This window comes from Miniopterus natalensis, chromosome 1 (genome assembly GCF_054644295.1).
Source record: "Miniopterus natalensis isolate mMinNat1 chromosome 1, mMinNat1.hap1, whole genome shotgun sequence".
Classification (NCBI taxonomy): Eukaryota; Metazoa; Chordata; class Mammalia; order Chiroptera; family Miniopteridae; genus Miniopterus; species Miniopterus natalensis.
In genome coordinates, this window is record NC_142081.1 from 781,768 (window position 1) to 806,103 (window position 24,336).

The 24,336-nt window shown below is 56.0% G+C and overlaps 1 pseudogene; it reads left to right on the top strand.

Moving 5' to 3' along the window:
- The first annotated feature begins 9,223 nt into the window (after positions 1-9,223).
- LOC148093967 (immunoglobulin heavy variable 1-46 pseudogene) lies at positions 9,224-16,537 on the top strand (annotated as a pseudogene).
- The last annotated feature ends 7,799 nt before the right edge of the window (positions 16,538-24,336 follow it).

Sequence of the window (24,336 nt, forward strand, 5' to 3'; positions counted from 1 at the left end):
GCCCGCCCCATCCAATGGCCCGCAGACCCGCGGACCCTGGACATCAGAGACACACGCGATCCCCACTTGAGCCCCGAGCTCAGCCCAGGCCCCCACAGGCAGTTCTCACAGGCCAGGTCGGGCAGCTCCACCCTGTCCCCACCCTGGGCAGTGGCTCAAGCCCTGCTAGTGCCGCAGACCCCAAATCCCTATGTTTAGTCCTCTCAGCTCCCCCTGGGTCTACGCACAGGGCATTCACCTTGAACCGACCCAGGCGTCCTGAGCACCTCCTCTCCCCGCCCAGCCCACCCCAGGGGCCGCAGGCCCCCCAGCGCCTGGCGGCCTGGCGGGTCCCAGGGCAGCTCCCAGCCTCCTCGGCAGCCCTGGCGGACCCTGGTGCACGAGGCCCCGCCTCCAGGCCCCAGTTATTGTCACAGGGCGTCAGACCGTGGTCTAGGTGCCTACAGCTACCACCGTGACGCCACCCATAGCAACAACTGGGACCCACTCAGCACCGTCCCCCAGCCCAGGTCGCCCAGGGCCCTGTGCCTGCCCTGCACCCTGCCTGCACCAGCCACAGGGACCACTCCCAAAGGTGAATCTGCAGGTGCAGCTCAGGACCCCGGGGCACCCAGAGGCCCCTCAGTTGCGCCCCAGCCCTCAGCCTTGTCTGCAGCTCAGCTTCCTGAGGCAGCACCTGCTTTGGCTTATCCCTTTAGGACGGCAGGCGGGGCCGTGACCCCAGCCAGAACCAGGTGGGCAGCTGTGACCATAGGCCTCTACCCGGGTCCTGGGACAAGCCATATTGCCCGGCACTCTGTCACTGAGCTCAGAACTCACTGCCCCCACCTGGCCACAGTGCCCCAGCTCGGGACAGGTCACAGCCACTCCTGCGGTCCTCCCAACTGTCATAAAGGCTGGTGACCTCACAGTTGGCTTGAGAGCAGGCACAGGGAAGCTGCAGGTGGGGAGGTCATTCCCCACCTCGCTGGTGTCCAGTGTATGAGCCCTGGGCAGCACTGACCAGGCCTCCAGCAAACCTGAGGTGTCCACCCCTCCTGCCCAGAGCTGGCCCCGCTCCCCATGCCTAGCTGCTCAGGCCCAGCCCCAGAGGCTCCTGGCCCTTGAAGCCCATGCCCCATCCAGAGGCCACGGGACAGGACGGAGCTCCGGCCACAGGGGAGTCCCTCCTGGCACCCAGCCTCAGGCCTGGATACACGGACTAAGAGCCCAACCACAGTGCCCCTTCCCAGGGTCTCAGTCCTCGCCCCCTCGCCCCCCCCCAGCCCCTCCATTTTCCACTGGACAGGGACAGGGATGTACCAGGACCCCCTCCGTGGGGAGGGGGTGTGCAGAGGATCTGGAGCTGAGCTGATCCCCCACAAGCTCCAGGACCCCACCCGCTCCCCTGGCAGCTCCAGGCAGCATGGCAGGGCCAGGGTAGACAGTGTGCCTGGGTGCAGGGAAGGGGCTGGGCAGCTGCAGGAGGAGGGGCGCTCAGCAGATGGCCCGCCCCCACCCCACCCTGCCCGGCACAGGGGAGACTCTGCATGGGTCCCTCTCGGTGCGAATACCTCCAGTGGCTCAGGCCGGACCCAAAAGCTCCCGTGTGAGCCTCTGCTCCCCAGCCCTCAGGGGTCCCCTGCCACAGCACCCCAGTGATGCCCGAACACCAGGCCTGGGCTCAGGCTGCCACTCCAATCCAGGGCACCTTTGCCACAGGGTCCATGCACCACGGGGCTCCTTCCGGCACGGGACCAGGCTGAAAATGCCCGAAAAACCCAAACGTACTGGGACTCGGGGCCTCCAGAGCTCAGGAGACGCGTCCAGCAAGGACGGAGCCTGCCCCGCCTACAAGGCCAAAGACCACGGAGGTGTGCTGAGCCCCCAACAGGCCAGGAGGTTTCTGGTCCTGCCTGTGTCACCGTGGTACAGTAGCAGCTGGTACCACAGTGAGACTCACTCGGCCAGAAACCCTCCCCGGGAAGTGGCCGAACAGCTAAGCCTGCCCTCGGGGCCTGAGGGCAGCGCCCCCTTCCAGCCAGGAGATGCCCCACGCTCTCACCCTCCATCCCCAGGGGACTCCACAGCCTAAGGGGGGGTCCCGGGCCAGACAGGGGCCTCCGCGGCCTAGGCGGGGCCCCTACACAGCCAGGCGCAATGTCCACACCACCCCGGGTCCTGGCAGAATTTGTGCGAGCCTCAGACAGTGTGGGATATAGCAGCGGCTGGGGCTCACAGTGCCACAGGCCACTCATAAAACCTGCCCGTGGCCACCCAGAGCCCACCCCTGCTGGTCCAGCCCTGCCCAACAGGAAACTGCTCCCGGAAGCCCAGTCCCCACCTCAGAGGCCCCCAGGCCAGGACCCAACGAGGGGATTCTGAGCAGCCCTGAGTCACAGTGGGTATAGTGGGAACTACCACTGTGAGACAGGCTGTAACTCGAACTGCCCAGGGCCTTCGGGGAGCCAGCGCCCGGCCGGAGGTCAGAGATGGAGCCCGGCTGCTGGCCAGGCAGTCACAGGCTCCATGGGCAACCCCACAGCCTGGGATGCCCCTCGATGTCCCACTCCACGCTGAGGGGGGGAGCTGGGCTGGTCAGTGGAGGGCTGCGTCCTGTCCTCACCCTCCTGAGGCAGCTCCGGGGGCCCTGGCCAGAGCTGACCTCTGAGGTGAGCATCCCAGTCCTGCCACCAGTGCCCCGGGCCAGGGGCCAGCAGGCCTGAGACCCCACTTATGTCATCCAGAGCCAGCAGCAGGAGCACAGACACCCCAGGCTCGGGATCAACACCCAGGAAGCCCAGAGCACTGCCGGCCCCAAACGTCCACCCAGACCACAGACCTCCTAAGCGAGGCCTTTCGCCAGGGCTGGCTGGGCAGGAGCTCACAGAGGGCTCACGGGGTCTCAGCTCTTTCAGAAAGCCAGGCCAGGCGGCCAGCACACAGCTGACACTCAGCGGTCAGCAGAGCCCACGGCCCTCCCCTCGTGGGGGACAGCCACCCAGGTGGAGTCCTCCATGGAGCCCCCATGACACAGCCCCTCCCAGGTCCACACCGGGCAGCAAGTGCCCCAGCCCACAGCTGGACCCCAGCAGCCAGTGCACACCCCTTCACAAGTGTGTCTCCTGTGAATCCCCTGTCCCTAGACAGTCCAGAGCCCCAGGCGGGGGCTCAGGGCCGCACTCACCGGGCTCCCTTCCTGGCCAAAGGTGCCCAGGGGCCAGGTCCCAGCGGGGGAGTGCTGGTCACCTGTGGGGCAGTGGAGCCCCAGACCACCTGTTCTCCATCGGTGGCCGAGAGGGCCTGGCCACCCAGCCTTCAGGAAGCAGATAAGCTCCGGCCCAGCTCTGGTCTCCAAACCACTAACCCTGGGAGCCCCTTCCTGCCCACACAGCCTCCCACAACACAGCCCTGAAAACATGCGGGGAGACCAAGAGCTACCTCCCAACAACGGGCAGAAAAGGATTCTAGGTCTCAGAGCACAATACTCATCACATGTGCACAGTGAGAAGAAAATAACCACAGAACCATGCAGGGGACTCAGTTCAAGGCCAAGACATCCCTCTGAGCAAAATCCACTCCGCACAGGGCCTGGGATCAGCCTTCTGAGGCTCAGACCCCAACCCCGGGCCTGGGCCCTGCTCTCGGATCCCCCCTCCTGAAGATGCAGGGGTTGGAGCAGAGCACGTCCCTCAGCCTGTCTGCTGCCTGTGGATTATTGAGTCTGAAGCTTCTTTCACTGTGTTCTCTCTGTTACTACAGAAAAGCTCTTCTGACAGTTGCTAAATTGGAAAGGAGATTCTGTCAAAGGCTCTTGCAATAGGGTCGTAGCCACAGGAGAGACACAGGGCTCACCTGGGATGCACCAGAGACCCCTGGGGATTGACGGCCTAGGAGCAGCGGGAGGGGCCAGTGGATGGAAATAACTCAGGGGGGACGTCCTGTGAACAGCAGGGTCCATAGTGCTGCTGCTGGAAGGGACCCGACAGGCACCTGAATAAGGAGGGGGGGACTCTAAACCTCTGTGAGACTGGGAAGAAAACGTGCTCTCAGGACCCCTGGGTGCTCAAGATCCACTGAGCTCATGTCCAACATGAGGAAGGGGGTTACTGTCATGTCAGTGTTCAGTTTTTATGTCCATACTCTGAAAATATACTTTAATATGCTTTTCTTGCATGTAGATGGTACAAAACAATTATCCAAATGCTATGGAAATGTAGAGCTGTCCCCTTTTTACAATAAACACTCTAAATGGTAATAACTGAACTTGCCAAAATACAGGCCATGGGATCAATTTCACTCCAATCACCATGGCATTGACTGAATATTAACTGCCAAGGTCTCCATCTCATTGATGAATAATTCACCTTAAATTCACACAGCCACACTGTTCATAGGTGTCCTGGTTTATATTTTTTTCACAAATTATTTATTTCATTACTTTCTTTAATGTTTTCCATTAGTGTCTGGAGAGAACCCCTATAAATGTCTTTCTGATTGTTGGAAACTCAGAGCCCGCGATCAGCTCCATGAATCTCTCTAACTTTTCAGTGTCTCTGGGTCCTCAGGATAGAAAAGCATCTTCTCAACACTCAGGCTTGTTGGTCTCCTTGAAGGTCAGGGAGCCAGAGATACTGAGTGCCAAGGGCACCAACACACCACGTACATGGAGGCCCCTCTTACAAGACCTGCAGCCTCAGGTCTCTTTCCCAGGAAGGTGCTTGTCAACATCGCTGAAGTCTGGATGACACCAGAAGACAGACTTTCATTCATGCTCTTGTTAAATACTTGGGGTATTGCACCCTCACTGGACAGGTCCCGTTCTGCCTTGGAATTGGCTTATGGGAGCAGTCGTGGTGAGTGTGGAGGAGCACAGGCCAGATCCTGGACTCACTGGGACCAGGTACAGTCTGTTGGGTTGAATGAAACCTTATGATTCTGTATTTAGATAATTAAATCTTTCATGGCCATCCCAAGGCCACAGGACACTCTCACCCCCAAAGAGGCACTGCCTTCTCTGTAGGTTAAACCCTGAGTCTCTATATAGTAGGAAGCCATGCAAATAGCGCCCCTGTGGCCATAAAAACCAGCCCAGCCCCGGGCCTGCAGCTCTGGGACAGGAGCCCAGCCCCGGGATCCCCAACTGTTCTCATTCACTGGTCAGGACTGAACACGGACCAGTAACCATGGTGCTTGAGCACAGTTGGGTTTTCCTTGTTGCTATTTTAAGAGGTAATTTATGGAGAAAAAGAGACACTGAGTGTGTGAGTGGACATGAGTGAGAAAAGCTGTGGACGTGTGATGGTTTCTTGACCAGGACGTTTTTGTGTTTGCAGGTGTCCAGGGTGAGGTGCAGCTGGTGGAGTCTGGGGGAGCCGTGGTGAAGCCTGGGGGTTCTCTGAGACTCTCCTGTGCAGCCTCTGGATTCACCTTCAGTAGCTACTATATGAGCTGGGTCCGCCAGGCTCCAGGGAAGGGGCTGGAGTGGGTCTGAATGATTAATCCTCATGGAAATAACACATCCTATGCAGAGTCTGTGAAGGGCCGATTCACCATCTCCAGAGACAACGCCAAGAACACGCTGTATCTGCAGATGAACAGCCTGAAATCTGAGGACTCGGCCGAGTATTTCTGTGCAAGAGACACAGTGAGGGGACGTCAGTGTGAGCCACACACCAACCTCCCTGCAGGAGGGGCTGTGGCCACCAGGGCCCTCAGGACACACTGACCAGAGAACAGCCCAGGAGCAGGGCCAGAGGGAGGGCGGAGGGGCTGCCTGTAGGGAGCAGGGATTTCCCCTCAGGTCCCTCAGCTGCACCCAGGCCGGGTCCTGCTCTTCCCCTGGGGCTCTGATTCCTCTTGTTCTCCCTGCAGACGACAGGCGAGCAGGTGACCTTGCTGTTTCAGGGGACACATCCGCCGTGACGGCGACCCTCACGCTCCAGCCCCTGCAGGTCCTGTTCTCTCTGCTCACATCCCGAGTCGCAGCTTCTTAGAAATTACACGTGTTCTTCACATGCCCCTCAGCCGTCCCACCAGCAGTGTTTCCTCCAGAACAATGAATTCTTCTCACACAAAAATATATCAAAATATTACTCACATCTTAGTGTTAGTAGCTACAAACACCCCAAAGTCCTTCTCAGTTTACAAATGAAGAAAGTAAAATGTCATCAATAATTCAGACTAAACTGCATTTGAAAACTAGCATCAATTTCTGCACTGCTCTTACTCTACAGAACACATTTTCTCCATGCAAATGCAGTGAGGACATTACCAGCTGTGCTCTGTGATATAATATGTTATGAGTTGTTATCAAACATGATTCTACTATGATATGTAACATGAATGTTGTGGTTAAATATGTTTTACATACGGATTTAAAATGACATGTTTCCCTGCTGGGCGTGGCTGAGAGGTTGAGCATCCACCTAGGATCCTGGAGATCACAGTTCGATTTCCGGTCGGGGCACATGCCCGGGTTGCAGCCTCGATTCCAAGTCGGATCAATGACTCTCTGATCATTGATGTTCCTCTTTCTCTGCCTTTCCCTCCCTCTCTTTGAAATCAAGAAAAAATATATTTAAAAAAAATACATGTTCACAAACTGAAGCAAATGAAAACAGGGGACACCCACCCCTGGAACCTTACTCGGCCATGAGAAATAAGGCTCGGTGCTGCCCACGTGAGCACCGTGGGCCCAGTGATGGCTCAGAGTGAAGGGAGCGGGTCTCAGAGACGACCCAGGGGGCTGCTCTGGTTTGGGGGGCTTCTGTCTCCCCCTTCCCAGGGCAAAGCTCCACCCTGTGCACCAAGGTTCCCTGCTGTCCACAGGGCCCTGAGGGATGGACGGCTCCACACTCGGAGGCAAACACACCCAGGCCCCTGTGAATTTCGTGTCCGTGGTCAGGGTCTGGTGTCTGTCCTGCCAGCAGCTGCCTCCTCCAGCTACCTCCGACTTTGCTCCCGTAGGCGCCCAGGACCCCAGGGCAGCCCACCCTCCGCTCTTCCACGTGCCTGGCACCGGCCTTCACCACACCCAGGCCCCGGGCTCCTCCACACTCTGCTGGAAGGAAACCTAATTTAGTTCACAGCCTACCTGGGATCGTACAACACTTGGCTTTACCTGAGTCTTCATTTCACAGAGCTCACTGGCCCCAGTGTCACCCACGCTGGGCTTGTGGCAGGATTTCTCCGTTTGGAGGCTGAGTGATATCCTGTCCTGCGTTAGGACACCGGTTGTCCCTTCATCCGTGATGGACGTTGGGTGGCTCCCCGTCTGGGCGACTGATTCCTGCCCAGTGAGTGGGCAGGGCAGCACCTCTTCACACTCCGTCTTGGTCACTTGCAGGGACACCAGGGCTGGTTGCTCAGTCGAACAGGCTTCTCCTTCCATTTCTGGAGGGACCAACGTGCCGTTTCCCATGCAGCTGAAGGACGTCACCTTCCCACCAGGAGGGTGCAAGGCCTCCTTCCTCCCCTCGCTCCCCAGCACGGGACCTGCTTTCTCTGGTTTGTTTCTCACGTAGTAGCCGTCCTACCAGGAGTGAGGAGGTTTCCTCTTGGGTTTCCGACGTGGACTCCTGAGGATTCGGGTGGACTCATGAGCCTGCTGACAGCTTTGTCCATTTCTGTGTCTGGGGTGGGGTTTTCCAGGGGCCCCAGGACATCAGGGGGTGCTGAGGTCATTCAGGTGCTTCTCACAAAATCCGTGGGGCACTCGGGATTCACCAGAGGACATCGATACCTTCAGGGTCCCCTCAAGACAACAGGGGGACACCAGGGACAATCAGGGAGTGATCAGGACAAAAGGGAGGCAGTCAGAACATCAGGAGACACTGTGGAGACAACCCTGATGCTGCTCCACAGGGACAGTGATGACCGAGGCCCACTCTCAGGGCCCTGTTCCTGCATAGCCACCTGTTTTCCTCTTGAGAAGACCCCTGTCCAGTGTCCTCCATGGTCCTGCCCTCAGGGCTCAGGGCTGTGCTCTCACAATGGGCACCAGAGGGTGTAGACCTGTGTGACCCTCCCCACATGGCGGGTCAGTGTGTCTGCAGGGACTGGACATGGGCCCCTGGGTCTGACCTCCCAGGACCAGACAGGACCCTTCTCGCTGTGGCGTCTGCAGGTCCAGCTGCTGGGAGAACAGGAAACCACAGGGCGGGCTCGCTCCAGTCTTCACGTCCAGGGTGTTCGCTTTCCTCTGTTTGTGGAAGCTGGTCACACACTAGGTCAGGGTCAGTGTGGGGGCCCCGCCCATGTGCTGGGTACAGGGGAGAAGGGACATTTAGGGTCATTATGATGAAAATCCTCCACAGAGTGTGTCTTTCTAATTTATTGAATAATAGAATTGTAGCAGTGAAACTTGAGCCATACACGGGGATATTTAGATGGGTCCTTCAGCCAGAGGAACCTGAGGACATAAGAGGCCCCAGAGCCCCCGACAGCTTCTGGACTCAGAGGAGAGTCGGCTGTGTCCGTGCATCGGGCAGGTCCAGGGAGGGGTCCCTGTTGGCTCCATAAAGCCCTGTCTTGGGTTCTCCAGGCAGAGCCATTGGGATCCGGGGGGCCAGGTCCCTCTGTCCAGAGATGTCAAAAGCATGTGGGGTCCCCGAGGGAACATTCTGAGTCGGGCGCAGCCTTCACTCCTGGACTAGAGATGCTGAGAGGTCAGTGCCCTGGGAGCCCAGCAGGACCCCCCTCAGAGCATGGGCTGGGCAGCAGGGGGCGCTCAGGACCCAGGAGCCCGGGGCTGCTGCCCCAGGAGCAGGTGCAGGGCAGCTGGGCAGGGGTTTCCTCCGAGGGCCTGGTCTTCCTGGGAAATATCAATAGAGCCTGAGAGATGGGCAGGGACTGATGATTTGCCTGTAAATATCGTGTTTCCCAGGAGCAGGTCTGTCCACTGATGAGCCCTAAGAACCACCCACAAAGCTCGTGGACCTGTGGCTTCTGCTCATCCGAATTGTAGGGACTGGCACAGGGAGGGGCTTAGTGACTCACTAGGGGCAGCATTTTGGAGACAAACTGATCCAGGAATAAGACATCCAGGTGTAAAGCCCAGAGCTGGCCCAGGTGGTCCCCGTGTCTTCATCTTCTCTCAGGTGGGGTCCAGCTATGACATGCTCTGCCTCGTGAATATGCAAATGAGAGGAGGGAGACTGGGTTTATGTGGACGAGTCTGTGCCCTGAGCACATCCCCACAGCTCACCCTCCCCTCCAGCAGAGCCCAGCACAGCCCCGCACCATGGACTGGACCTGGACAACCCTGCTCCTGGTGGCCGTGGCTACAGGTAAGGGCCCCCAGGCCCTAGGTGGAGGGGGGACCAGGGACAGTCAAGGGGGATTTCCTCTCACTCCTGTGTCCTCCCCGCAGGTGTCCACTCCCAGGTGCAGCTGGTACAGCCTGGGGCTGAGGTGAGGAAGCCTGGGGCCTCAGTGAAGGTCTCCTGCAAGGCTTCTGGGTACACCTTCACCAGCTACTATATGCACTGGGTGCGACAGGCCCCAGGACAGGGGCTGGAGTGGATGGGGGAGGTTAACCCTAACAGTGGAGCTACAAAGTACGCCCAGAAGTTCCAAGGCAGAGTCTCCATGACCAGAGACACATCGACCAGCACGGCCTACATGGAGCTGAGCCAACTGAGCACCGAGGACACGGCCGTGTATTTCTGTACAACACACAGTGAGGGGAGGTCAGTGTGAGCCAGACACAAACCTCCCTGCAGGAGGGGCTGCGGCCACCAAGGTGCCAGGGGCCCTGAGCACAAGGACCCTCCCAGGAGCAGGTGCAGTGGGCGGTTTGGGCTGTTCCTGGTTGGTTTCCTCTTCAGGCCACAGTTTCCCTCAGGAACCTCTGTGGATTCCTGATTCTGCGCTTTCCTCTGAGGTCTGTCATTTAGAAATGTGTGTTGTAAACAGAGACCACTTTCTCACATGGACAACAGGCAGAATGTCTTTTGCATGCACTCTTTTCCCCAAATGACAATTAATCGTGAAATCTTCTGACCACCATCACCTAAATCTAACAGGAGGCTCTGCTGACTCCACAGAGCAGCTCAGGCCCACACAGCTCACTGTCCCAACTATCCAGCAGCAGGACACATGGGTTCAGGACAGCGGGCACCTGAGGGGTGTGAACAGAAAGCTAGAGAAGAAAGACCCAGGTGGTGACAATCATTGACCTGTCGTCATGCTCACAGCACCAAGTGTATGTGACACCAGACAGAGGGAGAAGGACCCCGGACGACACGGTGCAAATATCCAGGCTGAGGCAAAAGCCACAACTAAGGCACAGGATGTTTATCACGTACAGAGTTGAAAACTCTGGGAAGCACAGGGAAGGCTCTTCAGCAAGTCAGACAGGCTCTCATGGAGCCAAGAGAGGGGACTGGCTTAGGGCTTTGATCTTGGCGAGGTGGTGGGGAGGGAGGAATTCTGCTCCCAGGGGCTGGTGTGGTTTCAATCTCCCCAGGACTTCTACAGAGGAGACCCCACTTTTCTTATCAGATTCCTGAGTGGTGCAAACGGGGAAGAGGCAGGAATAGCCAACAGATGTCAGGAGTCACAGGACAGAGGAGAGAGTCTGGCTCCACATTTCACTGAACAATTAGAAGAAAGAAGCAGAAAAAAATATAATGGCTTAATATGTGTGTACAAAACAAAGACTACACAAAATGAGAAAAATGCTAATAAATAAGTAAATGATGATGATGATGATGATGGTGATGATGGTGATGGTGATGTTGCTTATGACGGTGATGATGATGAGGACCGTGTTGGACGGAGACACGGGCTCTGGTCCAGTAATATTATGACCTGTCCTACAGAAACAAAATGACCTTACGTCCTCCTGGGAGGGGTGTCCTTTCTTCCCTCTTTGAGTTGAGAGATTCATAAGTGGGACCCCAATGAATTATGCTCCTGGGTGACCCATAAAGAGACCATGTGAGTAATGACCCCAAAGATACCCAAGTGCTATTCCCTTAGACCTGTGGAGTTGTCACCTTGTAGACAGAGACACTGTGAGGGTGTGAGTGTAGATAACAGGGAATCTCATTCCCACCAGTTAGCAATGACCATTCCTTATGTCACTAGGTCCCATCCTGCAGCATCATTAACGTTTTTATTTCTAAGCAGCTCCAGTTCATAATTTTTCAGGGATTTCCTAGGATTAAATAAGTTGTCTCCATCCTGCCCTGTGCTTCCTTCTGGGTCTTCACTGGAAGAGGTGCTAAACCTATAGGTCCAGTAACACTTTTTCCATGAGAACCAGGCATATTTCTCTTGTGTGATTCAAAACAAGTCCATCATCCTCCCCTCACCCAGTTCCAAAGTCACGTCCAGATTTATGGGTACTTTTCTTGCAGCCTCCACCCTGGTAGGGATGGGTTGCAGGAGGAGCTCAGGACACCAGGGGCACACTGGAACCACCACTCTATGTTTCATCTTCAGCAGCATCTGCAGGTGGTGTTTAAGGCTGATTCCTCTGAGGGCTCATAGCTTCCTCTCTTTAGAACAGTCTCTACAAGAGTCTCTATACCTGTGACTCTCTGACTACCACTGATGGCTCTGCATTTCAACAGTTTTACTATATTAGCAGCAAAGTCCTCACATGAAACACAGGGGACATATCCTGTTTGTAGGAACTAAAATGCAGAGGGCGAGGTCAAGGTGATGGAGGAGTAGGTGCATCTTTCTCTCAGATGCTCCCCGAACCAAGTGGGAATGACCACAGAATGGGGATCAATCACCCTAAATTACCAACTACAGACTCTCTGAAGAGGAGACTTTCAACCAAGTACTGGGAGCAGGAGCCACCTCAGGACTGGAAGGAAGTCCTGACAGGTGAAAGGGGTTGGCCCTGCTCCCATGGGAGACAGGCTGGGATTTCCAAGGGATATATTAGGACAGAGGTTCCCCCTGAGAGGTCCGGAACCGTGACCCAAAAATATGCCACAGCCCAGCTCACCAGAGCTGAGACTAGGCACCCACATAGCACCCAGCTGTGAAATGCTGTAGGGCTTCCCTCTGCCCATGGACTGAAGGGTCTGGGGTTGAATTCCCCGTCAAGGTCTTCTACCTTGGTTACAGTCTGGATCCCAGGTCCAGGTTGTCTGTGGGAGACACCTAATTGTTGTGTCTCTTTCACATGGATGATTCCATCTCTCTCTCTCTCACTACCACTGTCTCTGAAAAGCAATGGAGAAAATAACTTCATGTAAGGATTTATAAAAAAGAAAACACTGGAAGGAATAAAAAGTAGGTTGGATGCAGCAGAGGACTGTCTCAGGAATTTGAATGAAAGGGTAGAAAACATGTACAATCGCAGAAGCAAAAAACATAAACATTTTAAAAGAATGAGGTAGTTTAAGGGAACTTTGGGAATCATTAAATAAAACAACATCCACATCATAGAAATTCCAGCAGGAGAACACAGAGACCAAGTGATTGAGAACCTAGTTGATGAAATAATGACAAGAACTTTCCTAACTAGCTGAAGGGGAAAGACACACAAATCCAGGAAGCACACAGAGTCCCAAGAAGACGAACCCAAATAGGTTCACACCAGGACACCGCAGAATTACAGTGGCAAAGGTTAAGAACACGGGGAGGATTTTAAAAGAGGGAAGAGGAAAGCAGTTACTTCCCTACAAGACAGCTCCCACTGGACTCTCAGCACATTTCTCAAGAGAAACATTTCAGGCCAGAAGAGACAGGCAGGAAATATTGAAAGTGATGGAAAGGGCCCCTCGTTGACCAAGCTTCCGTCAGGCCCCTCGGAATCTCTTCCCAACTAGGCTGCAACCTCTACTCATTAAGGTCCATCTTTGCACAGCCCAATATTAGCAAGAACCCTGGGAGGTTGGTTTGGCTACAAACCCCTGCACTTAGTATATGATCACCCTGGATGCCTCATTGGGTCCCCACCCAGCAACACCCCAGGTGATGGGGAATCACCCTGGCCTGTCTTCAGCAAGAAGCCTGTCAGGAGGATTGACCAGTCCTCTCACCCCTGCTGGTCCCTTAGTACTTTTCAATCCACTGACCCCACCCTGATCCCGACCCTGATTCCAACATGTCCTTGTTCTATTCAGTGTTGGCCCCTGTCTCTCCTACAGAAAATCTCCATGGAACATCCCTGAACTCAGGCTGCCTTCTTGTTCATGAGTATCTGTGAGAAAGGAGGTTTCCTTCAGCACTCCTCCCACTGAGAGCCTCAGCCGATTATGAGACACATCAGTCCTGCCTGTCCCCTCGGCCCCAGCCCGAGGAATACCCTCCACAGGTTGGCGTCTAGGCGATCACTTCAGACCACATCCACCTGGGAGGTGTGAATCCATCCCAACCAGAATTCACCTAGATTCTAATGGGGTTTCCTTCTGCCAGGACCAGTCTGGGTGAGAGTGTCGCCTTCCCTCTGGGGAGGCTCAGACCAGCACCTCTCCCCGAGCCCTGGAACTTCTGGGTCATGAACCATCAGATGTGTCACCCAGCCTGGCCGGCGTAGCTCAGTGGTTAAGCGTCAACCTAGGATCCAGGCGATCCGGGTTCGATTCCCGGTCAGGGCACATGCCCTGGTTGCGGGCTGCAGCCGATCAATGACTCTCTCATCATTGATGTTTCTAGCTCTCTCTCTCCCTCTCCTTCCCTCTCTCTGAAATTAATAAGGATATATTTAAAAAAAAAAAAAAGTCACCTGGAGGACCTGGCGGTAAATATGCAAACCCATGTTGGGGCACCATCCATTTAAATCCTGGGTCCCCCTCCACAGTGCAGTGTCCCTCCCCACCCAGCTGGGTCCCCTGCTGTGTCCCTCACTGTCCTCGTACAGGATGGGCTGTCCCACCATCCTCCCTAAGCTCCTGGCTGTCCTCCCAAGCAAGTCACAGGCCATGTGTTGGGGTCACAGAGGAGAGAGGGCAGGAGGCAGCCCTGACCTGAGTCGTGCTCTCCCACACAGGTGCCTGCGCCCAGGTGCAGCTGGTGCCCTCTGGGGCAGAAAGGAGAAGAACTGGGGAGTCTCTGAGGATCCCCTGAGGGCTTCTGGGTACAGCTTCACCAGCTGCTGGGTCACCTGGGTGGGCCGGTCACCTGGGAAGGGCCTGGAGTGGATGGGAATGATCTGTCCTGGTGACTCGCACACAAGATACAGCCCATCCTTCCAAGGCCAGGTCAGCATCTCCACAGACAACTCCATCAGCACCAGGTACCTGCAGTGGAGGAGACTGAAGGCGAGTGACCCAGCCTGACATTCCTGTGGGAGGGACACAGTGAGGGGAAGGCTGTGTGAGCCCAGACGGCTGTGAAGTCTGCAGTAAAGAGAACCAAGTTTCTCAGGGGAAACAGGCAGAGAGTGTTCGTCAGACACTCTTGTCCCTAATGACAATCAGTCATCACATCTTCTGACCCCCGTCACCTAAACCTAACTGGAGGCTCTGCTGCCTCCACAGAGCAGCTCAGCTCCTCACAGCTCAGGGTCCCAGCCAACCCGCCGGACACGTGAGCGGGGACAGCGGACGTCTGAGGCTCTCCCAGCAGAGGCCAGTGTGAGAGCCCACAGGCGACCCCGTCTCAGTGCTGAAGAGAGTGGAGCTTTTCACAGACGCTCAGGCGCCAGACAAGGTCGCCCCTCCCCACGTCCCTCAGCCTGGTGCAGGGGCCCAGCCAGAGCACCTCGGAAACAAATTACATGAGAAGACCCAGACGGGGAAGGAAGGTGTGGAGCCCCCCCGCGCACGCAGTGACCGCGTGCTGGCCGTCCCTGCGCCCCATAGTGCAGTGAGGTTCCCTCTGCAGGACGGTGAATGGCTGTGGGGCCGTCTGGCTCTGTGTCGGAGACTCCGCGGCACCCGTGTGCACAGCAGGCGCTCGGGCACGTCCGAGTGAGCGGTGTCTGTCCCTGCCTGTGCGTCTGTGTGTCTGCGTTTGGGGGCCTGGGGTGCAGGGTAGCGACACCTTCCTTTGTATCAGTCATCACCCCAAGGTGGGAAAATACTGAATAGTTTTACTTGTGAAACTCACTGGGTCACATTTAATTCCATCCTTTCAAGGACAGCTATTTGCTGAGCCCTACGCCTTCTTCGTTATAAATTGAGTGTGTGACCAAACGGGGGCTCCTCTCACTCTGTCCGAGACTCGGAAACATGAGTGGAGCCCTGGACACGGGGGTGCAGCAGGGACACGCTGGGGGAGGGTGGGAAGGGCGTCCCCGGTGGCTCCTCTGCCAGCAGGGTGGCAGCTCCACCCATTCGCACCTGTCTCCTCTGCCCCAGGAGCTCTGTACTTGCCAAAGCCTCACGTCCCTGCCACCCCTCACCTTCTGCACAAACGCACCCCGATCCACCCACGTGCACCACACAAGAGTCACAGCAGGTCTGTGGGCCCAGCACTGCAAGAGAGAGAAGCATCTTATTTAACCACAAGGTGCACAAGGCTGACGCCCCCCATAGAGCTCAGGTCAGCCACCTGGAGGGGCGCGGACAGGACTGTGATGTTCTAGAACGTTCTGGCTTCTGCAGGGTCCCCGGTGTAGTGAGGGGACCATCTGGACCAGGAGGGCTCAGGGCCAGAGGGGAGGGAACGCCTCCAGTGCCGTCAGCTGCTCCTGCGAGGGTCCCCCAGCTGCCCAGAGCCTGTCCGGGGCCTCGTGAGCTCGCTGCACCCCCGGCCTGACTGGGCGCCGTGATGGGGCCATGTCCCTGGGCTGTCCCTGTGAGGGTGACAGGCAGGGCAGACGCTCCAGAGCACAGACTTGCCCGACAGAGAGGAGGTGACCTGTCCGTGGCCCTGGTCTCTGCCACTCGCAGGGAGGCTGGGACAGAGCCTCGAGGCCAGGTCCTGTCTGCCCCAGGCTCAGTGCTCGGTGTCTGGGGGCAGGGGGACCACCGTCCCTCTAGGCCTCGGCGCCCAGCCCTACACCCAGGACCCAAGGGCGAGGGGCCCTGGATGAGCATCCGGGAGAGCACACGGCCTGTAAAAATGGGGCCTCCCAGCCTTGGCTCCTCCGCAGCGCAGGGCGTATCTGAGGACGCTGTGCCCTGAGAGGCTGGTCCTGATTTGGGGTGTCCCCATGCAGAGCACACGCAGCCCACAGCTCAGGCTCGCTGACCTCCCAGCACTGACTCCCTCCCCGACTGCAGAGACCTGCCTCCCCACAGGGCTCAAGACCATGGGCGTGAATGCAAATCACCCAGCCCCACCCTCCGGGGCTGAAAAGACGGCACTGGGCCGGCAGGACTCCAGTGCCCACCGTGGACACGCTGTGCTCCTCGCTCCTGCTGGTCACCCTCCCTCCCTGTGAGTGACCCGTCCAGGACGCCTCAGGGGGGAGACCCCTGTCCCCCTGACGGAGCCTCACCTCCTGTCCTCTCTCCACAGGCTTCTGTCTCAGGCCACCCTGCAGGAGGCGGGCCCTAGGCTGGGGAAGCCGTCCCAGACCCTCACGCTGACCTGCTCCTTCTCTGGGTTCTCCCTGAGCACAACTGGTGTGGGTGTGGGCTGGATCCGGCAGCCCCCGGGAGGCCCTGGCGTGGCTGGCACACGTGTGGTGGGACAATGACACGTATTACAGCCAGTCTCTGAAGGGCAGGCTCACAATCTCCAAGGACACCTCCAGAACCAGGTGGTTCTCACCATGACCAGCGTGGACCCTGCAGACACAGCCACGTGTTACTGTGCAAGGCTGGCTCAGAGGCACAGCCCGGGGGCCTCCTGGACAAGAACTTGGGGTCTCAGCGGGGCCCCCAGGTCCAAGGAACAGGAAAGGGGGATGGCATTTCCTGCCAGGCTCTGCGGGTCCTGCCCCCTCCTGCAGCCTCGGAGGCCCACTTCCTTCTCTCCTCCCCCAGGAGACCCAGGGCCCTGTGGGTGGTGCAGACACATGAGGTCTGAATTCTGTTTCATGAACGTTCCCCTGACACGGTCAGTACATAGGGCGGAACTGTCACCCACCGGGTGTCACAGCCTCATGGGACCCTGTCCCTCCCCTGAGAGAACACAAACACTCAGTCCACCTGAGTTCAAAGATGGGGTGTCATGTTCGAGGAGCCCCAGCAGATAAGGGAGGTGGGGGAGCTCAAGGACCTCAGACATGAGCTCCTCCTGCTGTGCAGAGGGACACAGAGGCCCAGGAGCCCCAGGAGGGGAGAAGCTTATGAAAGGGGGACCCACAGGGACGCTGTCCTCGCCAGGGAGTGTGCTGGGTGGCCCTGCACAAATGCACCTTGAGGGACCAACACGGGAGCCGTGACTGACAAACCCCGTTCCCGGGACTTGCCTGGGGCCCAGAGACCCCAGGAGGAGCCTCGGTAACGACTCGCCCAGACCTGGAAAGGGAGCCGCCAGCTCTGACTCCAGAAGCACCTGCATCCAGTCTGACCAGCGATCGGGCAGAAAGGCAGCAAAGCCTCTCTCATGAGGTCTCAGGGTCGAGTAGGTGTGAAAAGAGAATCGTTGGGCTTTATGAAAACCCTCCCAGGACCAAGAATCACTGGAGTCTGCAAATTACTAAACATGCAGAGAAAGAGAGAACTGGCCTGGTAGAGACCATGAGTGAGCAGGTGAGTCCACGGACCCAGAACCACAAGATTTTCAGGAAAGGTGCAAATCACGAAATGTGTCACAGGAAACAGTGATCATGACAATGAAAGTTTGGTGGAAAACCTAGATTCATAGAAGAAAAGCAAACTAAAAATCAGAATTAATGAAAATTTAAAGGGTTATTGGCCTAAACGACATTAAAGAGAACGAAGGTGAAGATCCTGCAATGTCCTCACTCCAACAGGACTGTCTCCAGGACGGATGGGACGTCCCCAAACATAAATGCAAAAACCCTCAACAATGCCCGAGGAACCGTGACAGCACATTGGGAGGATGGTTTCCCTGGTCCAGTCGGGCTCGGTCCCGGAATGCAGGGACGGCTCACCTAGGGAACCAGGAACCGGGCCGCACCTCCTGCCCAGAATGAACCACAAACTGCACCCTCAGGTTCCTGGTACAGAGACAAGAGGTGGGCGCGTAGGTAACCGGGGTACCTGCTGCCTCCCAAACCACATCAAATTACACCTAAAACAGAGCAACCGTCACTCAGAACCTCCTGAGGTCTAGCTGCACAGAGCCCTGCAACCAGGGGACTGAGAAGGAAGGAGACCAGGAGGAGGCGGAGACGCGGGCAGATCAGGGCTGAGTCACAGACAAGGCCTCGGGCCCAGAACCGGTGCCTTGGTTTAAAACCGGGAGCGATAGCTCGGCGTGGACGTTACCCAGAGGGCCACAGGGTCCCAGCCCCACAGCAGGACCCCCGCCCAGGGTTCCAGGGTCCGGAAGAGACGTCCCCACGACTTCGGGCTGGGAAAACCAAGGGGACTGTCACTGAGTGAGGGGAGGGAGGTCCTCTTAAAGGGCCTCAGGGGACTCACTCAGACCCGTCCCTCTGAGCCCAGGGCCGGGCAGCAGCCTGAAAGGAGCCTGGGACATTCGGGGAGGAAGTAACTGCCTGAATTCGGGGCCAGAGGAGGACGGGCAGCTTTCTCCCAGGCAGAAGAGCTCAGAGGCCACGGCTCCTTTGGGGAGTCCTCCCCACACAGTCAGCCGGCAGGAGCCAGGTTTGAATGCCCAGCACCTGACTCACTCCTTTGGCCCCACCCAGGTGATTCCCTGAGCACCTGCCCCTCCCCACCTGCAGGCTCCTCCAGGCCATTTCCAGAGGCCTTTCTATGCAAGTGGCCTCTCGAGCACCATGCTTAGGACGTTCCTAAAATCTCTCAAAGAAGCAGCAGCGTGTTCCATGCACCTTGATAAGTGGCCCCAGGCCTGGCACTAGCAGCAGCCTGCATTGGTTCATGCCTTGGCCTCAACTGGACACCTCTAAGCCCAGCACAAGCACCAGCCATCCAGGGACTGCTGTGTAGCTCATGCTGGGTGGCCCTGGGCAAGGAACTGACACAGGCTGACTTTGCACCTCCTGGGAGGCCCCAGAGACAGTGCACCAGGTGCTCAGACTCGACCACGCTGGATCACAGCCCGGCCACATACACGAGTGACACTCAAGGGGCGCACTTGGTGAACACCAAAGCCCCACTGATGTAAATCCTGCTCCACAGGGGTGTCCCCGGCACAGCAGCTGGTCCTCATAGCCAGTTAGCCTGGGGGTCAGTTCCTTCCACAGACACCAAAAGCAACAAAGGCTCAACTACAGCAGGACAGTGCACACGGCCCACACAGGGGAGCACCTAGAAGGCCCAGCTCAGGGGACTGGGGAGGCTGGGCCCCTGGGCCCTACAGGACACCTACTGCACAGAGGCACTCCACCAATTCCAGGAGACACAGCAGCTCTACTTAATACATAGAAACAAACACCCAGAAGCAGCCAAAATGTGGAGGCAAAGAAACATGTCACAAAGGGAAGAGCAGAAGAAATCTCAAGAAGAGGAACTAAATGAAATAGAGCCAAGCAAGCCCTGGAGAGAGTTCAGAACAGTGGTTATAAGGATGCTCCGGGACCTCAGTGAGACCATTAAGGAAACTAGTGAGACCATCGGTCACATAATAAAGCACCAGTCAGAAGGGAAGGCCACAGGACTGAGAGGAAGAATAATTTACGGGAATCGAGAGCACAGTAGAGGACACTGAGAATCCCATCAGCAATTTGGAACATGAGGAACCAGAATACACCACCCAGAAGAGCAAGAAGATAAAATCCAGGAATGCGAAGGTGGTGGGAGGGGTCTCGGGGACAACTACAAGGGGCCCTACCTTCCTCTGTAATACTGTGCGAGGGACACAGAGAGGGGAGGTCAGCGTGAGCCAGACACAAGCCTCCCTGAGGGAGTGAGGGGGGCCGGGGTGCAAGAGGTTTGAGGACACCAGGGGGCGCTCAGGGACAGAGATCAGAGCACCCAGTCCAGGAGCAGGTGCAGGGGAGGTGAAGTCCTGGGTCCCTGTCGACTCAGCAGCTTCCTCTGCTTTTGACATTTGCTCCTGGAACTTGTCCAGAGTCATGGTTGGGACACAGAACAGAAGACTCAGCACCAAACAGCTGGTCAATCTCACGGAAGGTGACAGGCGTTGGTGGTCATTGCTCCAGCTCCCTGCACACAGTGACAATGCCGTGGGCTCTCTGCACACCAGTAGGGCCTCCCACCCATAGTGGCTTCAGATGTTGAGTGTGATGGTGCCACAGTCACCAGGGCACAAGAGGACCCTCAGTTCCGACATAATCGAGGACTCAGGAGGTCTGGGCAGGCCCATCGACCAGGAGCAATGACCTCAGAGAGCGGGACAGGGGATGGACTCAGAGTATGTTGTGTCAGGGAGTGAGGCCTGGTGGGGTCCCTGTGTGGAGCAGGGCAACCAGAGATGGTTCCCCCTCTGCTCCGTCTCCCTCTGCACAGCCTCCTGACAGCCTTGTCCCCACTGACCACGTGCAACCTCTGGACTTAATTCCCGCCTGTAGCTCTCTCAGGAACCTCCCCTGTGCGTCTCTATCTGGCCCTTTTCTATGATCATTTCCATTTTATTATATTTCATGTTAAATTTTCTAAGAGCCTAATCTAATGAAACATACTGACTATATTCTCAAGCAATTAACACTCTAAAGTAGAATTTAATGCATTAATATTCAGACTGATCCTCAGCCCCAAGCAAGAAAGGCTGCTCTGCCGGGTCAGAGGTCAGAGCTCAGTGACCCGAGGTGGTCCATCCAATTTTGCTCTAGTGTCTCCAGTGCCATCTCCATTCATAACTGGGCTTCCTGAGGTCAGGCCCAAGAGGATGACCCAGCTCCTCCCTCCAGGACCTGAGCTGATGGGGATCTGACAGGACACCCACCTGTCACCATGGCCCCACCATGGGCTCCCACCCAGCCATTGAAAGGGAAGTCACCTGATTCAGGCCCCACCTCCCAGGGAGAGGGAGAGGGAGAGGTCACTCCTGAACAGCACAGACCCTGTTACTAATGGGTGTGCTATGGCTACTGGCTAGTGTCTGTTATAACTACTCCCCAATAGGATGTTGTCTGATTCCTGACATGAGATCCCAGGGGAGGGATTCTAAGGCCAGTGAACTTGGGGATTCTTGAGGGACAGAAGGTGGACAATGCTCTCAAAAGCAGGGGTCCTGTCATCCTGTGCCACTCAGATTCCTAGCATCCCTCAGATTTATTGTGTCACTTGATAGACTTCTGGGTCCAACAGAGGCTTCACTTGTACCTCCCAGATCTCAGTGAACCTGACTCACCGTAGCTGTCCTAGGACCACCTCACAGGTGATACACAACCTTCTCCATGGCAGTGAGGACTCTGAGGCCGCAGATGGATACAACCCTGAAGTGTGGGTAACACTGGAATACAAGGGCTCATTGAGGCTCTCATTACATACAAGGGGTTCTGCAGCCTCACGGGGGAGGTACAGCTCTGTCCAGAAGTAGTTTCAGGGGAGCAATGGGAGCCAGAGGGAGGGTCAGAGCCTTGATGCTGGGTCACTGTTACCAGATTTGGTCTCATCAACAAACCCCAAACCTCCTATAATTCTGTATTTAGTGGGTGAAAAGCTACCATGGCATCCAAATGCCTTAGGAACCTCTCACCTGCACTGAGTTACTGACATATCTGTAGGTTCACCCCTGCGATCTCTATATAGTAGGAGGACATGCAAATAGGGCCCCCTCTGCTCATAAAAACCAGCCCAGCTCCGACCCTACAGCTCTGGGACAGGAGCCCAGCCCCAGGATCCCCAGCTGTTCTCATTCCCTGATCAGGACTGAACACAGACCACTCACCATGGGGCTTGGGCTCAGCTGGGTTTTCCTTGTTGCTATTTTAAGAGGTAATTTATGGAGAAGAAGAGACACTGAGTGTGGGAGTGGATATGAGTGAGAGAAACAGTGGACGTGTGATGGTTTCTTGACCAGGATGTCTTTGCGTTTGCAGGTGTCCAGGGTGAGGTGCAGCTGGTGGAGTCTGGGGGAGCCGTGGTGAAGCCTGGGGGTCTCTGAGACTCTCCTGTGCAGCCTCTGGATTCACCTTCAGTAGCTACTGGATGCACTGGGTCCGCCAGGCTCCAGGGAAGGGGCTGGAGTGGGTGGCAGTAATAAGTTATGATGGAAGTAGCAAATACTATGCAGACGCTGTGAAGGGCCGATTCACCATCTCCAGAGACAACGCCAAGAACACGCTGTATCTGCAAATGAACAGCCTGAAATCTGAGGACTCGGCCGTGTATTTCTGTGCGAAAGACACACAGTGAGGGGACTTCATTGTGAGTCAGACTCAAACCTCCCTGCAGGAGGGGCTGAAGCCACCATCGAGGTCAGGGGCCCTGACCACAAGGACCCTCCCAGGAGCAGGTGCAGTGGGCAGTTTGGGCTGTTTCCTGGCTGGTTTCCTCTTCAGAAAACAGTTTCCCTCAGGGAACGTCTCTGGATTCCTGATTCTGCGCTTTCCTCTGAGGTCTGATATTTAGAAAAGTCTGTTGTAACCAGAGAAAACTTTCTCACATGGACAACATGCATAAAGTATTTTTCAGACACACTTTTCCCCAAATGACAGCTAATCGTGAAATCTTCTGTCCACCGTCACCTAAATCTAACACGAGGCTCTACTGACTCCACAGAGCAGGTCAGCCCGTCACAGCTCAGGGTCCCATCCAGGCAGCAGTAGGACAGGTGGGGGTTTGACACCTGAGACATGTGACCCCAAAGCTAGAGAGGAAAGACCCACGTGGTGACAGTCATTGACCTGTGGTCATGCTCACAGCACCAAGAGTAGGTGACGCTAGGAAGAGACAATGACTCAGGATGGCTTTGCACAGTTGTATAGGCTGTGGACAAACCCACAACCAAGGGACAGGAAGTTTATCACGTACAGAGTTGAAATCTCTGGGGAGCACAGGGAAGGCCTTTCAGCAAGTCAGAGGGGCTCTGTGGAGCCAGGAGAGGAGACTGGCTCAGGGCTTTGATCTTGGCGAGGAGGTGGGGAGGGAGGCATTCTGCTGACTGGGGCTGGTGAGGTTTCAATCTCCCCAGGACAACTAGAGGAGACCCCACCTTTCCTATCAGATTCCCGAGTGGGACAGACGGGGAAGAGGCAGGAATGAGTCATCAGTCACATGAGAAGGAAAATACAGTCTGGCTACTAATTTCACTGAACGATTATAAAAATGAGCAGAAATAGAGATAAAGGCTCATTATGTGTGTACAATATGCCTTAAAAAATGAGAAAAATGATAATAAATAAGCAAATGATGATGGTGATGATGATAATGATGGTTGATGACAGTGATGACGGTGATGATAGTGATAATGGTGATGATGATTGTGATGATGATATGATGACGATGGTGATGATGGTGGTGATGGTCGTGATGGTGGTGATGGTGATGATGGTGATGATGGTGATGATGGTGATGACGGTGGTGATTGTGGTGATGGTGATGATAGTGATGATGATGGTGATGATGGTGGTGATGGTGATGACGGTGATGACGGAGATGATGGTGATGATGGTGGTGATAGTGGTGATGGTGATGATGGTGATGATAGTGATCATAGTGATGATGGTGATGATGATGGTGATGATGGTGGTGATGGTGGTGATGGTGATGATGGTGATGATGGTGATGATGGTGATGACGGTGGTGATGGTGGTGATGGTGATGATGGTGATGATGGTGATGATGGTGATGATGATGGACAGAGACAGGGGCCCTGGTCAATCAAGTGCTGGCCCCTCTCACAGACACAGCACCACCATGGCTCCTCCAGGGAGGGATTTTCCCTATTCCCTGTAAGAAATGAAAGATTCACTAATGGGACCCTAATGAATTATGCAGCTCGCTGACTCACGAAGAGAACACTTGTGTACCCATTATCCGGGTGGTCCTAGCAGATGCACATCACTCTGATGGATTGCCAATGGGTGACTGTTGGAGACCACCGTCCTTGAACATCTTGGGTTAGCCAGTCAGTCCAAAGACACCTACGTGTATGGTGACCACAGCCTAGAGATACAGTGAATATCTGTGAGCCCAGAATTTCTGGATGGACCCACAGAAAAATGGACAGGAGGCTTCGTGTTGGAAACACTTCCATGGAAACATCAACAGATGGAAATGTCATCGGCTCAGAGGGCACTTCAGAAGCTGCAGGAAGCAGGGAGGGTGTGTTTCAATTGAGCAGAGTCCAGTTCTCCCACCTGAGAGGGTGACTCTGGGTCTCAGGAAATCGTCTCAGACGAACATGTTCAGTCTCACTCCAGGTCCCTTTAGACACCAAATCTCAGGTCACCAGAGATGGTTCCACCTCTGCTCTGTCTCCCTCTGCACAGCCTCCTGACAGCCCTGTCCCCACTGGCCACGTGCAACC